At 46.8% G+C, this 16,533-nt stretch overlaps 1 protein-coding gene across 21 annotated transcripts in view; it reads left to right on the top strand.

Annotated features, from left to right (window-relative positions):
- Positions 1–16,533, top strand: part of FRYL (FRY like transcription coactivator) — a 383,738-nt gene that overhangs the window by 98,235 nt on the left and 268,970 nt on the right. Inside the window, exon 1 of one of the 21 annotated variants that reach the window (XM_030563430.1) lies at positions 16,434–16,455. The exons of the other annotated variants lie outside the window; for them this stretch is intronic. The gene's annotated coding sequence lies outside the window, so the exon portion shown is untranslated. Of the gene's footprint in view, positions 1–16,433; positions 16,456–16,533 lie in introns of those variants that run through there. 21 annotated transcript variants of the gene reach the window in all.

Below are 16,533 nucleotides of genomic sequence, written 5' to 3'. Positions count from 1 at the left end.
TCGCAAGATATTTAAGTGCCAGATGTGCTAAAGTTTCATATGTCCCTTCATGCTTCAGCCACCATTCCAGTGGACATGTCCATTCTGATGACAGGTTCTGCTTGATAACAATACAAAACAGTGCAGCCCGACGCATGTTCATTTTCATTATCAGAGTCAGATGCCACCAGTAGAAAGTTGATTTTCTTTTTTGGAGGTTCAGGTTTTGTAGTTTCCACATCAAAATGGTGCTCTTTTAAGACTTCTGAGAGCATGCTCCACATTATTGCTCTCTCAGATTTTGGAAGGCACTTCAGATTCTTAAACCTTGGTCGAGTGCTGTAGCTATTTTTAGAAATCTCACATTGGTACCTTCTTTGCTTTTTGTGATATCTGCAATGAAAGTGTTCTTAAAATGAATAACATGCTGGGTCATCATCCAAGGCTGCTACCATAAACACTAGAGACTTACCTTTTTTTTCTTTTTCTTTTTTAAATGAATAATGAGTTTCTGGAGAAAAACATGGCAGCCTCAGAACAACAACAACAACAACCCCCTCCCCCCACAAATAATAGGTGGTGGTGGGAGTGGGGTGTTGAGGGAGAAGAAGCCAAGTCACCTTGCCAGCATATCTAGTCCTATGTAGATCAGGCTGGACTGAGGTGGTTTTCTTCCCCCCATCCCCAACTACTATGAAAAGCAGTGAGAATGTTAAGACATCACAATATTAAGACAGTTCTTCCCCTGTGAACGACTTCAGATCTTAATTTCAATATTTAAAAAAAGTTTTTTCCCCACTCTCTCAATACTGCAAGTAGTATCTTACACAGATGAATATTTCTGACATTAAAGCAGTATAACTCCTTACTCCAATTCCCTCAAATAAACAGAATAAACTTTTGAAGATGTTCATTCAAGCAAGAATTGTTTATTATTTCCCTACTTGCGTCTCTCTATTGTTGGTATTTTCATAGTACCACTCATTGTCATATCTAAATATTGAGATATGAGATACAGAAACAGTCTTCGTATATAAATTTTTATCTTTTACTTATGTAAAGTAGGTCATATACTTTATTTGTATTCCCAAAACTATTTTTGGGTGATGTAAAACTTCTTTGCAAATGTGTAATTTTTTTGTTAATAGTTTTGAGAAGATGCTGATGTAAAAGAAATGAGTCTTGTTAATTAGTTGAAAGTTTCAATATTCACTATTATATTCAGCTATTATAGCTTAAGTTTTTAGAGTAAACAACTGAGCCATCAGGATATGTACTTCTAAGATATTATAGTTAAGTATTACAGAGACTGAATTGCTGAATTTCTTGTAGAAGTAACTGTGTTTGCTGGTTTTATTGAATGTGTATGACAGCAGACCATGTTAAATCGTGGCAAGAAACTGTGAAAGGAACAGCTAGATAGCAGATTTGAACTCAGTCTAGCAACCCAAGAAAACCAAAATGTTAATTACAAAGATACTGGGTAGCATGGTTTTAACTATATTTATTTAAACCTCATGTGCTATAAACAGTCGTAGGCTGAGCTTGAAATTTACAGTAGTTATGTAACTTTCTCAAAATGCATTAATTGTTCTTAGAAGTAGTGTTGTGAAGCTTGCTAATAGCATTGAGACTGAAAATTCTCCATTTATGCTTAGCTATGGTCTTAGAATTTCTCTAGAACAGTGGTCCTCAACCTTTTTGCGGCCAGCAGCACATTTTTGTTTTCAGAAGAGTGTGGCGGGCACCAGGAATTATTCACATACAGGGCCAGCTCCAAGCACCAGTGGAGCAAGAACGTGCCTAGGCAGCACATGCTACGGGGCAGCATTCCGTCCATTCTGCAGAGTCAGAGTGGGTTTTTATTTTCTTGTTTTTGTTTTTTGGTGTTTTTTTTTTTTTTGTCGCCAGTTCTGGGCAGTGCAGAGAGAAGCTGGAGAGAAGCCAGGAGGACAGAGAACACTGATGCCCGCAGCCTGCAACCCCAGAGTACTCTGTCCCCAGTGGGCCAGGGCCCGGCTTCTCTCCCCTGCTGGGCAGTAGGTGGGCCTTGTGCCTGCCAGGGACAGAAAACACTGGCACCTGCAGTCTGCAGCCCCAGAGAAGCCAGAGAGAAGCTGCAGCCCTGTGCCTGCCTGGGACCAAGAACACTAGCGCCTACAGCCTGCAGCCCTGGAGTTATCTGTCCCCGGCAGGCGTGGGCTGCAGCGTCTCTCCCCTGTTGGGCACTAGGCGGGCGCACATAAATGCCCCAGCGGGCGCCATGGCGCCCATGGGCACCACATTGGGGGCCACTGCTCTAGAAATGCTATCTAACTCCTATTATGGATGGGTTGTGGGGGAGGAAGGATTATTTTATCCTCTTGAGTTCTTTTGAGAAGATCACTTCCCCCCCATTATTGTGCATAACAATGCATGAGCATAGTTTGCTAATGGTGAAGTAGAAGATGCCAAATTATATTTGTAATCTGAAGCATTCTTGACAATAATTTTGATATCTTTCCAAGTCAGGAGGAAATAGTGTTCTCTTCAGAAAAGTTGTTTATATAAGGCATTAGTGTGATTTGTGTTAGCTATTGTTTCAGGAAGCTAATTATATCAAACAAGGTTTTTAATGGTTTGTTACTTAGTGGTCAGGATTTCCTGGTGTCACACCATAATCAGGAATTGCTGATCAGGACTCAGAACTGATTGGCCCAAGAAACCTACCCCTTTCAAGTTTTTTTTCAACCCTCCCTCCTTGATTCATTTCACTTTTCAGATTTATGTGCAATCCTTGTTCTCTTGTTTTTTCACTCATGCAGTCCAATGTAGATATTTATGCATTTCTCCAGCTTCAACAAATACTAGTTCACATGCGTGAGTTTGCTTTTCAGTACCTTCAGACAAAGAAACTAATATGAGATGTGATTCTTTTATAGAAGGGCTTGCTGGCTGAAATTACTCTCTTTCCAGTCCCTGAAAGGTAGAAGCAACTGCTTTTATTACCTAAGTAAGAATAAAAAAGGCTTATTTGGTCCTAAATTTTAGTGAGGCCTTTGTCTCTTTTTTTTCATTTTCAACTTCTGGATTCTAAAAGGTAACAGCCCACTTATAGCTAGTGTTTCCTGTCTTCTGAACCTCCTATGCTAAGTAGATTGGAAGCATTTCTCTTGGGAAGTCTGCTGAGCATTCAGCAGCAATTCCCATACTTCAGTGCACTAGATTGTGGAAGTCCTTTCTAGACTTGAAGCTTATTGATTAGTGGATAGAGTCTGAGTCTTTGAAGATCCTTTGACGGGCTGATAGGTACAGGTTGCTATTTTGAGTTGCTGAGCTAGCCTGGTATATCTCAATCTTGACATTTTTTCAACCATTACAGTTTCTTAGGCCTAGTACTTGTCAGATTGTTTCCGGAGATTTGGAGAATGGATAACACATCTGGCTCGGCTGCCTGTAAGTTAGTTAAATTGACAGTCTTTCTTCCAGCTGAAGCACAATTTACAACTAGGGAACTTTTTCGCTTAGAGATTTAGGGGGCTTGCATACCAACCATTTTGATAGCTCTTTATCGTGGATCACTGTGTTTTTTCTGAACACAAAAGAGAATCTGGTCAAGTGATAACGATTGCATCGATGTTTCTCAACTCAATAATGCAGTTATTCCTGTTTTTTCCCACATCTTTGAGGAGAGGGAGAGAGGCCAGGGCTGTGTTATTGAATTCGGCGACTTCTCACTCCCTTATCTAAAAAGGTAGGCCAAGAACTACTGTAACTTTGCTTCTTAAATACAGCCAGAGCTGAGTTGACTTAGGCCTGATCTACACTGGTGGGGTGTCAATCTAAGTTACGCAACCTCAGCTACGTGAATAATATAGCTGAAGCTGACATACTTTAGATCTACTTACCATGGTGTCTTCACTACAGTGAGTTGACTGCTGCCACTCCCCTGTCTACTCTGCCTGCACCTCTTGCTGAGCTGGAGTACAGGAGTCAATGGGAGAGCGCTCGGGTATTGATTTGTCGCGTCTAGACTAGATGTGATAAATCAATCCCCGCTGGATCGATTGCTGCCTGCTGATCCAGCCGGTAGTGAAGACATACCCTAAGTGAAATTCCTAGCCCACTTCCTCTCTCTTCTGGTGCTAGTTTTGGAAGAAGGGGTATTAAAATAGTCTTTCTGTTGTGTATTTGGGATCTGAATAACGCTAGTGAAATTTTATTCTTTTTCATGGAAATAGAATACAGTGTCAGGCTTAGAACTTCTGGGAAAAATGATGGATAGTTTGTTTTGAGACACTTCAAAATAAAAGTTATAAAACTGAAATGTGGAGGGGGCTACCAAATGTGGAAATTAGAACATTTGTTAGCTGGGCTCTGCTCAACCACTGAAGCTGCTGGGAATGTATTGCTAGGATAGGAGTGTCTGCAGCATTCTTCAAAGTGCTCCATCAAAGGCTTTGTCTCTGTAAATTGGACACCACACTGAAGAGGAGAGAGAAGATGGCAAAACTTTGTCAAGAAAAGACTCCTGCAGGAGAGTTGCTGAGAAAACCTTGACCCTGAACATAGAGGCAGAAGACTGAAGACGTTCAGGGTAATTTAGATTACAGCATGCAGTGGGAGCTGGGGAAAGAGGAACATATCTGCTCTGAAACAAAAAGAAGTTGGATGTGGAGGGAGAAAGCAATTCCAAGTCTGAAGGAGCAGATTTTCAGTCAGAGAAGACAGAATTAAGTAAAATTAACATTGCCTCTAGCCCTTCATTCTGTAGGATGTTGTTCTTCAGTCTATTTAATAACAGTTCAAATTATAAAAACCAAAACTAAAAAGAATTTTAGAAGTTTCCTCTGCTATTATTGTGTCAGAATCTTGCAAAAGAATAGTTCTTCTTCAAGTGGTTGTTCATGTCCGTTCAAAGTAGGTGCGCTCGCGCTGCGTGCACGCCAGCCGGAAGATTTTCCCCTAGCAGTGTCCGTAGGGTCGGCCCGGGCGCCCCCTGGAGTGGTGCCACCATGGCGCCCTATAAAGGGGCCCACCGACCCTCCACCCCCCTCAGTTCCTTCTTACCACTGGTGACGGCTAGCTGGAACTTCTCTTGCATAGCAATCTGGCAGTGTCTTATCCATACCGTTTAGTTTGTGTATCCAGTTATATAGATAGTTAGATAGATAGATAGATCTTTGTATATAGTTTTCGTAGTTGGGGGGGTCCCCCCCCCACAGTCTTCGTCGCCTGCTGGGGCATGCCCGGGTCCCCTGGGTTCAAACTCTGTGAGGACTGCGGGAAATTCATGCCAAAGAGTGACCCGCACTCTGCATGCTTGAGGTGCCTCAGAGAGAGCCACCAAAAGGATCGGTGCTCTATCTGTAGAGGCTTCCGCCCATGAACCCTTAAGGACAGGGCTCAAAGACTTAGAGTCCTCTTGATGGAGGCAGCCCTGTGACCACCCTCAGACCCAGAGCCGGCCGAGGCGGGCCCCAGCACATCGTCCTTGGTGCGGAGTGCCCCGGCATCAGGACTTAGGGCCCAGCCCAAGTAGTCCAAGACCCGGCACTGGGCGGAGTCGGATCATAGGAAGTCGGCCTCAGTGCGGCACCGCTGACCTTCGCCGGTGCCCACCAAGAGAAAGAAGCCAGTGAGGGTTCGGTCTCCCCACCAGGACCCGAGGCCGACTCCGCCAGTGGGGCTAAGTGGACAGGCTGAGCTACAGCCCCCCGAGGTTCCATCGACTCCTGCACTGCACAGAGGGCGGTCGAGTCCGGACCAGCCCAATTCTCTGGGCCTCAGTAGAGACATACGTCCCCCATCAACGCCGGAGGCGTTTGAGGCCGCATCAGACCTGATGGGTCTCCCGGCACCGACCTCCCCTCATCGTAGGGAGCTGCCTACTGTGGTCCGCCCACCAGTACAGTCTAGAGGCAAGCCGGCCATGCTATCGCCTCCCTCCTTGTACCGAGCTGCGAAGTGGCACTGGACCAGAGGAGAGGTTCCCCGCCGCCTCGGCACTGCTCACCTTCGGCGCTGGGCGCTGCTCCCCTCAGGTCTTCATACTCAGAGACCTCAGACTCAGAGGTGGACTCCTATCACTCCAGCAGGTCGCGGAACAGATCGATGTCGAGGGCAAGCCACCAGGGTTACCCGCAGTGGCAGCAACAATGGCAGCCACCCTCGCAGTGGCCGTTTTGGACTCCCTGGGCCTACCATCAGTTGGTAGGCCAGCCGTTTGGCCCTTGGTCACGATCGGCTTCGGTGTCCTCGACGTCGGTGGCCCCGGCGCAGCTGCCTCCCCCACTGGCACCGTCGCCGTGCAGGGGTGTGCCTTCATCAAGTTCAGCACTCCCTAACCGGGCAGTGGCACCGGCAGCAGCTTTAGTTCGGGCTCCATCAGCACCGCATGATATGCCAAGTCGCTCGCTGGCAACCCCGGTACCGGCTGCGGTGCCGCATTTGGACTTGGAACCGGCACCGCAACCTCAATACCGTGTGCCGCAGGACCCCAAGGGGCCATATGCACTGGAGGAAGGGCCGCTCCATGTAATCTCTTCATTGTCCTCCCCGGACGAGGTGGTCTCGGGCACGGCTGCGGCTCCGGCCCTCAAGGACACTCGAATTCTCTAGCAATTGCTCTAACGAGCAGCTCAAAGCCTCGCAATCCAAGCGGAGGGGATTGAGGTGGATGTGGACCCTGTAGTGGACATCCTGGCCCCCTCAGGGCTATCCAGGGTGGCCCTTCCGCTGATAAAGACGATAGCGGATACATCCCGCACCCTGTGGCATACACCAGCCTCATTGGCCTCCACCGCCAAGAGAACGGAGCGGCGCTGCTTCGTCCTCTCTAAAGGGCATGAACACCTGTACAGCCACCCTCCCCCGGACTCACTGGTAGTAGATGCGGCTAACCACCGGGAGCGTCAAGGGTTCCAGGGGTCAATGCCAAAGAGCAGAGACACAGAAAGACTTGAGCTCTTTGGCAGGAAGGTGTATTCCACGGGGGGCTCCAACTCCGTATTGCCAATCAACAGGCAATAGTAAGCCGATATGGCCACAACACGTGTTTGGCCACGTCAAAGTTCGCGGAGCTCCTTCCCCAGGACTCGAGATCAAAATTTTAGGGCCTAGTGGAGGAGGGCAAACTGATCTCTCGAGCCTCCCTCCAGGCTGCCTTAGATGCGGCGGACTCAGCCTCGCACACCCTGGTCATGGGCTTGGTCATGCGACGGGGCGCCTGGCTCCAAGTCTCGGGCCTGCCCTATGAGGTCCAGCAGACAATCCAAGACCTCCCCTTCGAAGGCAGACGTTGTTTTCAGAGAAAATGGACAAATGTCTCCATAGTTTAAAGGACTCAAGGGCCACGCTTCACTCGCTGAGCTTGCATACCCCCGCGACCCAGCGCGGACAATTTAGGCCGCAGGCGGCCCCTTGCCCGTACCAGCCACAGGCTCACCAGGAGCTGGGGTGCAGGTGGGGTAGATATGGCAGGAGGCATCATCAACGTCACCCCTCCAGCCAGGTGTCTGGCCAGTCGAGACCACCATCTGGGCCTAGACCCCCGATCTGATGGTACGGTCGAGGACGACCTACCGATCGAGACTCTGGATCCTCCCACCCCTACCTTTGTATCACGTCTGTCCCACTTCTACCGTGCCTGGTCCAGAATTACGTTGGACAAATGGGTTCTCCGCACGGTAGAGAGGGGATATTCTGTACAGTTTTCCTCTCTCCCGCCCCACCAACCCCCCTCTCCGTCCCTCTTCAGGGACCCTTCTCACGAGCAACTTCTGGTTCAAGAAATGAAGTCCCTCACAGAGGCAGAGGCAGTGGAGGAAGTCCCGCGGGAGCTCAGGGGCAAAGGCTTCTACTCCTGGTACATCCTCATACCAAAGGCAAAAGGGGGCTTGAGACCCATCCTAGATTTATGGCGACTGAACAAGTTTGTGCGAAAACTCAAGTTTCGCATGGTCTCCCTGTCCTCGATTATCCCCTCTCTGGATCCAGGAGATTGGTATGCCGCCTTCGACTTGAAGGACGCTTATTTCCACATTGCCATAATTCCACGGCACCATCGGTACCTCAGGTTCGTCATGTCCGGCGTCCATCTGCAGTTCACGGTGCTCCCATTTTGGCCTGTCAGCTGCTCCCCGGCTCTTCACGAAGTGCATGGCGGTCATGGCAGCCTTCCTGCGCAGGTGTGGCATCCAGGTATTCCCCTACCTGGATGACTGGCTCATAAAGGGCATCTCTGTGGAGCAGGTAGAGGCCCAGGTGGTGTTCCTCAGGCAGACCTTTCTCGATCTGGGCCTCCTCTTGAATGATGCCAATTCCACTCTATCTCTGATGCAACGCATAGAGTTCATAGAAGCGGTTCTGGACTCCGCACACGCCAAAGCGTATCTGCCGAAGTCCAGGTTCCGTGCAATTTCCGAGCTCATCCTCGGACTGCACCGCGCCCCGGTCACCACGCTGCGAGTTTGCCTCCGGCTGTTGGGCCACATGGCAGCATGCACCTATGTGATGGTCCACGCTAGACTCCGGCTTCACCCGCTGGTTAGCGACAGTTTATCGCCCAGTCAGGGACCCCCTGGACTCAGTGGTGTCCATTCCCCGCTTGGTGCTGTGCTCACTTCAGTGGTGGCTCAACCCACGGGAAGTCTGTATGGGAGTTCCCTTTGCTGCCCCACAGCCCTCTCTTTCCTTGGTGACGGACGCCTCGGATCGAGGTTGGGAAGCGCACCTGAGACGTCGACGCAGGGCTTGTGGTTGCCGGAGGACTTTGACACTGATATGCAACTCAGGGAGTTGAGAGCGGTCCGCCTGGCGGGTTTGACCTTCCGGCCCCACCTGGCCTGCAGGTGTGTTTCAGTCCTTTCGGACAACACGGCAGCAGTCTTTTATATCAACAAACGGGGGTGCACGCTCCTCTCCCCTCCCCTCTGCAGAGAAGCCCTCGTGCTGTGGGATTTCTGCGTCCACAGTGCCACCCACCTGATGGCATTCTGTCTTCCAAGGGAGCAAAACGGGTTGGTGGACACTCTCAGCCGCTCATTCCAGGGTCACGAGTGGTCCCTCCGATGGGATGTTGTGCGTTCAATTTTCCAGCTTTGGGGCTTTCCCCGGCTAGACCTGTTTGTCTCCAGGGAAAACAGGAAGTGCCAACGGTTTTGCGCCCTTCTGGGCCCTAGTCGGGGTCTCTGTCGGACGCCTTTCTTCAGCCATGGGAGGACGGCCTGCTCTATGCCTTCCCTCCGATCCCCCTGAAACACAGGGTGCTTTTAAAGATTTGCAAAGATTGCGCCAGGGTAATCCTGATAGCTCCAGCGTGGCCGCACCAGCATTGATACACATCACTCCTGCACATGTCCGTTCAGGCGCCCCTGACGCTGCCCCTGCTCCCGGACCTGATCATGCAGGACCGGGGCTCCCTCCGCCGTCTGAACCTCGAGTCCCTTCACCTCACAGCCTGGATGCTCCATAGCTGAACCCAGTGGAATTGCAGTGTTCCCAGCAGGTCAGGCAGGTACTGCTGGGTAGCAGGAAACAGTCAACTAGGGCCACCTACCTGGCTAAATGGAAGCGCTTCTCCATCTGGTCGAGTCAGAGGGGTCACGACCCGCTGGGGGTTCCAATGCCCGCTGTCCTTGACTATTTGCTTCACCTACGACAACTGGGCATCTCCCTTTCCTCCATTCGCATTCACTTGGCAGCCATATCCGCCTTTCATCTGGGAGAGAGGGGTACCTCAGTGTTTGGGAACCAGCAGGTTGAGCGTTTTCTCCAGGGTATGGACAGGCTCTTCCCGCATGTGCATCAGCCGACCCCTGCTTTGGGACCTGAATCTGGTCCTCTCGGGGCCTCCCTTAGAGCCTCTGGCTTCGTGCTCCCTGCTGTACCTGTCGTACAAGACCACCTACCTAGTGGTGATAAGCTCGGCCCGATGGGTGTCAGAGCTTCGAGTGTTAACATCTGAGCCCATGTACACAGTCTTCTACAAGGACAAGGTCCAACTGAGACCTCATCTGGCTTTCCTACCCAAGGTCGTTTCACAGTTACACATGGGCCAAGATATCTTTCTCCCAGTGTTTTATCCGAAACCACACGCCTCCAGCGAAGAGCGGAGGCTACCCTCCCTAGATGTCTGCAGGGCCATGGCCTTTTACATAGAGCTTACCAAGCTGTTCAGATGCTCAACCCAGCTCTTTGTTGCAGTGGCAGAAAGGATGAAGAGGCTCCTGGTCTCCTCTCAGCGAATCTCTTTGTGGATCGCGACTTGCATCCGGGAATGCTACCGTATAGCTAAGACCCCTGTCCCTCCGGTCATGGCCAACTCCACTAGGGAGCAGGCCTCCTCTGCGGCGTTCCTGGCTCAGGTTTCGACTCAGGAGATTTGTAGAGCTCCATCCACACGTTCTCGTCTCACTATGCCATCATGCACCAGGCTAGGGATGATGCAGCCTTTGGTCACGCAGTACTCCAGTCAGCCGTGATCTCCAACCCCACCTCCTAAGGTTAGGGTTGTAAGTCACCTACTTTGAATGGACATGAACAACCACTTGAAGAAGAAAAAACGGTTACCCACCTTTTAGTAACTGTTGTTCTTCGATATATGTTGTTCATGTCCATTCCAGCACCCACTCTCCTGCCCCTCTGTCAGAGTGCCAGCAAGAAGGAACTGAGGGGGTGGAGGGATGGCGGGCTCCTTTATAGGGCGCCATGGTGGCGCCACTCCAGGGGGTGCCCGGGCCGACCCTACAGACGCTGCTAGGGGAAAATCTTCCGGCTGGCATGCACGCGGCGCGTGCACACCTATTTTGAATGGACACAAACAACACATCTCGAAGAACAACAGTTACTAAAAGGTGGGTAACCTTTTTTTTCTAAAATTAATGAATATATTCAGGCTTATGCTGCTCTATAAGAGTTTTTTTCCTTCTGGCTTCAAAACAAAACACAGGGAAAAATATTTATATGTGAGTAATACTTTTCAAAAATATACGGTGCTACACAATATTCAGGTATTATTTTTTATTAAGCATTTATGGAATCTGATGTTTAGAATTCATTGTCTCCAGTGTATCACGTTATTTTGAAGGTAAGCATAGAATGCCGGTTGTAAAGGTGACATACAAGTTGATTTAATCAGTACGCCCAGTCATAATTGGTAGAATTCCCAAAATTTGAATTGGTTGTGATTTCATGTTATCCTCTTTTGCCAACAAGAAAGTAGGCTACCTATGTATGCTATTGAAAACTACTACGTCCCCAGACAATCATATTATAATAAATGGCAAGTTGTCAGAATTGCCAGGTGGCTGGCTGAGGCAGGAGCACATGCAGGCTGGAACAGCGTATGGCTAGCATGGAAATAGGCAAAGGACGGAGCTGGAGAGGTTGGAGCAGGAGTTTAGGCAATCTATTGAAATTTCTGGCAATATTGTTCCTGGACAGGTAGTGACACTGAGCAGGCTGGAAAGGCTCCTTCCCTTAGGAGCCTATATACTGGCTTTGGGATCACCTAGATGTGTCCCTGCCTGTGGCTTGGCTAAAGCCTGGTAGAATTGCATGGGAAATACAGACAATTGCCTCTGATAACTCATCACACTCTCTGACTCAGGCATGACTTACCAGGTTGAAGTGGGTTCAGGCTCAGATAACTCATCATATCACCCTCTCCCCTTTCACACAATGCCTATAAGATGTCTTTGGGCTGAGTTTATCTGGGTATGACCAATGGAGTTCCTGAAGTAGGTGGCTGGGTGTATGTATGTTGCTGACTGGCTCCCACAGGTGATCATCTGAATCAGAGTCTTCTCCATCAACGAGGTTCGTGGGCGTCCCTTGGAGTCTAAGATCTGGTATTCTTCTTGCCCTTGGACCATGAAGGGAGAAGGAAGTGGTTGTATATGTCCAGGGGAAGAGTCATTTTACTTCTTCCATAGGGAAACATGGAACACTGGATGCAACTTCATCATATTGGATGGCTGGAGTTTGAAGGCCACCAGATTAATCTGTTGGAGGACCTGGAATGCGCTGAAATATCAGTAGTCCAGCTTCCTTGGAGGTTGGACGATGTGTAGGTTTCGTTTTGAGAGCCACACTTTATTCCCAACTGCAATATAAGGGATGTCCTGCTGATGGAGGTCTGCTTTGGTGGGCATTATGTATTTTAGAATGCCTTTTATCTTTGAAGTACTTTATAAAAACTAGTTTAACACTGATTAAAATATTAAAATATTTCTCTGCGTAAACAAAGGGCATGGATACGTACTCCATGTTATGTTGTTTTACCTGGTCAAAGATTTGTTTAATTTTGTTGTTATACATTTATATTATAGTATTATATTATATTATAGTACTATGTAGAGAATGCAGTCATGATTGGGACCACACTGTACTGGATCTGTACATTTTTATTTAAGCGTACTTTATTACATTTTATCTTAAGTTAAAATGACCATAGGTGCAGTAACAATTACTGCAGATAAACAAAAATTCATTCGACCTGCTAGAAGGGCCAAATGCATATACATACATTTTATATAAACAAAAGTTAAATTAATACAGTAAACACTGGATATAATGTGCTGACTAAGTATGTCTGAGGCTGAGGACATGGTTAAATTTCAGAGTCCTGGAAGTAGGATTCTGAGCTGTTGATGAGTATAGGCTGACAAGGAGAACTTACTTTTCTAGACAGTGTTTTGTGTTATAAGCCTTGAAGCTCTGCCCACTGTAGACAAAGGTCGGAGGGAAACTCCAAAAGGTTAACGTCAGAGTTCCTGCCACAGGTCTATCTGGGGAAAGGTGTAAATGTTTTCATAAACAGCTCAGTGTGACCCCATTCTTGTGATCAGCTAGGTATTCAGTATTGCTAACTCATGAGTTTGTGACTACTGGTTTTAGATTTTTTTTCTTTTGAGCATTGGCCTGCTAAACCCAGGGTTGTGAGTTCAATCCTTGAAGGGGTGATTTGGGGATTGGTCCTGCTTTGAGCAGGGGGTTGGACTAGATGATCTCCTGAGGTCCCTTCCAACCCTAATACTCTATGAAAACATAATGAAAGGCTGCCAACTTACGAATTTTCTCTTGTGCAAAATGCTGAACATCTCCAATTACTGTCAAATGGGATAAAGACAGCAAAATGGCTGCCATTTCTCTACAGTCTATGTGCATGTGGAAGGAAAGCTGCCTTAATAAAACTGGTTGCAATCCCCCCCCCCCCCGTTTTCAGTGAGATTGAAGCCATGCCCACAGACAAAATGGCTGCCAGTCTGTGGTTCAAGGGGCTTGTCTACTTGGGATCCAGGTAGAGGAGAAACCCTGGATGGCAGTGAAGCAGGGAAGGAGGGGATTCCAGACAGTATTAGGGAAACTGCCAAATATTTCCTATCTTAGAGGAGAGAAGAAGGTAGGTAGTGTTTCCATCTGAGCAGCCAAGATGATGCTTTTATGTGCATTAATGGTTGACTTTTCAACCTAAAATTCTCTCTCACACATAGCCAGAAGTACTATTTGACAGAGGGGAGTTAAAAAGTCGAAAGACAGACTAGAAAACATGGTTTGATGTTTATAAAAGCTCATGATTGGCCTAACTGATCTCATGATTTTCTGCAGTTTGACTCATGATTTTTGATCTTTAGAGGTCGGCAATGCTGACTGTTATACATAACAATAGCCAAGAGGACTGCTCCCATTAATGGGTTCTTTATATTTCTGCTTGCCTGGTCATAAGACCTGAGGAGGCATGGGTCCTGATTCAGCAAGGTACTCAAGTCATTCCTGTCTTTAAGCATGTAGTGGGATTAATCATGTACTCAAATATATTACTGAATTGGTGGTCTACATGGTAGAAGGAGACTGTAGAGTAGATAAGCATGCTCACAGGGCCGGTGCAACCATTTAGGGGGACTAGGCGGTTGCCTAGGGCGCCAAGATTTGGGGGCGCCAAAAAGCGCCCCCCAATTTTTTTTAAATGGTTGAGCAGCCGCTGCTGCTGGGACAGAGAGGGAGTCTGAGCTGCCAGCGGCAGCCCGCAGTCCAGGGTGTCCCCTGGCCCAGGGAAACCCTGGGCTGCCGGCTGCCTCGGAGGTGCCCTGACCCTTGGTTAGGACACCGCCGCGGCAGCCGGCAGCCCAGGGTGTCCCCTGGGTCAGGGCGCCGCTGGAGGGGGCGGCAGGAAGCTCCCGTGGAGCTGCCGCAGTGGTGCCTGCGGGTGGTCCGGTGGTCCGCGGTGGAGCTGCCGCAGTCGTGCCTGCGGACGGTCGGCTGCTCGCGCGGCTCTGGTGGACCTCCCGCAGACACCACTGCGGCAGCTCCACCGGAGCCGCGAGACCAGCGCGCGGGGCAGCGAAATTGCTGTCCACCTAGGGCACTCAAAACCCTAGCACCGGTCCTGCATGCTCACAAATCTTCACATTAAAGGTATTGCCTCATTTTGGACTTATAAGATCTTGATTAAAATATAAACTGATGGCAAACACTAACGTTTTAATGGTGTATTTCTTGAGTTAAATTGTTATGTATTAAACTTCAGTTTTAACTTACAAATAGCATGCCTTGCCTTTTGATCCTATGGGTATATTGTATGTTTAGTTATCCTTTATATTTTTACTGTTCTCTGAAATTATCTAAACAATTCGGAGTGTCCCTGGCAACCAAACAATGCTGTTTTACAGATACTTTCTACAGCATGACAAGGGCATTTGCTCAGAGATTTCCCACATAGCAGCTCACAATGTTAGATCATGAAAACAGAATTAACAAACAGGACATTGTTTAAATGAATAATGTTCAGTGTGTTCAAAGAACTGTGAATGTAGTATTTTGTTTTTGCAGTATTGTGAGTGATACAGTTTTAGTTCCAGATTTCATTCTGTAGTATGTAATATTTTAAAACACATTTGGTACCTGACATAACTTTCTCCTTATTTTAAGAGTATCAGAGCAATTTTGTAGTTATCATTGGTAGAATCTGATCAATGTAGTAGCACAAGCAGTAGTTCTTGCTAGGACAAGAGAGATACTTTTGCTAGTAGGACAAAGAACGACAAATTTGGAATTGGAACAAAATTGTAGCCAATATTTTGTTTATCATTGTGTAGTCTGTTGCATACTTGACCTTTCATATGAAGTATTTTAATATATCTAAGATAATGAGTTACCCAGAATGGCATGCAGTTTTTAAAATTTGGTTGCAGCAGAGCTATAGAGAGAGGGATTTATTACTTCTCTTTATAATGAGATGCCTTTGACTATGCAGTTTAAAATCCATATTTTTTGCAGTCATATCACATTTAAATTTGTGACTTTTATTCAATACTAAATGAATACCATTTAATATAAATAATCATCTGCTTAACACAGACAAGAAATCTAGTAATATATTATAAGTTAGTCTTAGAAACTGTTGTATTTATTATTAATAAGCAGACACAGACTCCTGCCTCCTCTTCTCCCCTGAAATTTTAAAAGCTAGTTATTTATTAGCTTTTCATAACACATAGAACATAAACATTACTATATATGAGATGAGAACCGGCAATGAGAGCCATTACCAATGTCATACATTTTGCGATCATCAGTAGTGACTGTAAATTGCATTGAGATTTTTACTGAAGATAGGATAATTGCATTCTCAATGTAATCTTAAAAGAAGGATGTTACTTTCATCTGTAGGTAAACATTTAAAAATGTTGCATTCTGAAAGGTCCATTTTTCTTCTCACATTTGTTTGGATTCCCCAAGCTGAACAGTCAAAGTCACCAGAAATTCCAGATTGACGCACGCATTCAGGTAATATCTTTGAGCCAGGCTCCTTTTGATATTTTTAAAGTTAAATCAATAAGAGATATTCCCCCTTATTCAGGATAAACTAATTGATCAATGCCATCAGAACTAGTGGACATCAGAACAACATGCAGTATCCCAGTATCTGTCTTACCAATGCTGTATGCAGAGATAAAATCACCTCCTTACTCCTATCATTACTCCCTTGTTTATACTGCATGGCATACAGTGAATAAGGCATGGGAGCCTATATTAAACCAGGAGAATTATACTTAGCAGTGCTTCATTTTCTGTACACCATCCAGATTGCACATTGAATAGGAGAAGGGTGTATTCTATCATTTTATTTGAACCAATAGGCTGATAATTAGTGATAGTCTCCGAGCCAGGACTTTGAGATTCTATTCCTGGCTCTCACATTAACTTGCTGTGTGGCTGAAAGTCATTTAACCTGCCTGTGTTTCCATTTGAAATGATTGTAATATTAAGTGCTTTCCAAGAGTGTTGTAAGGCTACGCAGTTTTTGAAAGCAACTTTAAAATTGTCTCAAAAGTCACTATATTAATATAAACTATAATAATGTTTTGGATACGTATGCACATCAGAACTCATTTTCTTCTCTACCCCTCTCATTTCACAGTGTACAAAACATGTATACCTTTTACAAGTCAGTTCCTGTGCAGCTGTTCTGGCAGTTAGAGAACTGAGTGAAAGGTAACAGCAAGCTTCATGCCTCGTATTTCTAAACAAATCAGGTTTTAAACTTTTGAGACCACAGGAATTTTTCAGTTC

This window comes from Gopherus evgoodei, chromosome 5 (genome assembly GCF_007399415.2).
Source record: "Gopherus evgoodei ecotype Sinaloan lineage chromosome 5, rGopEvg1_v1.p, whole genome shotgun sequence".
Classification (NCBI taxonomy): domain Eukaryota; kingdom Metazoa; phylum Chordata; order Testudines; family Testudinidae; genus Gopherus; species Gopherus evgoodei.
Note: the sequence above shows the minus strand (reverse complement) of the source record. Positions and strands in the feature narration are given on the sequence as shown.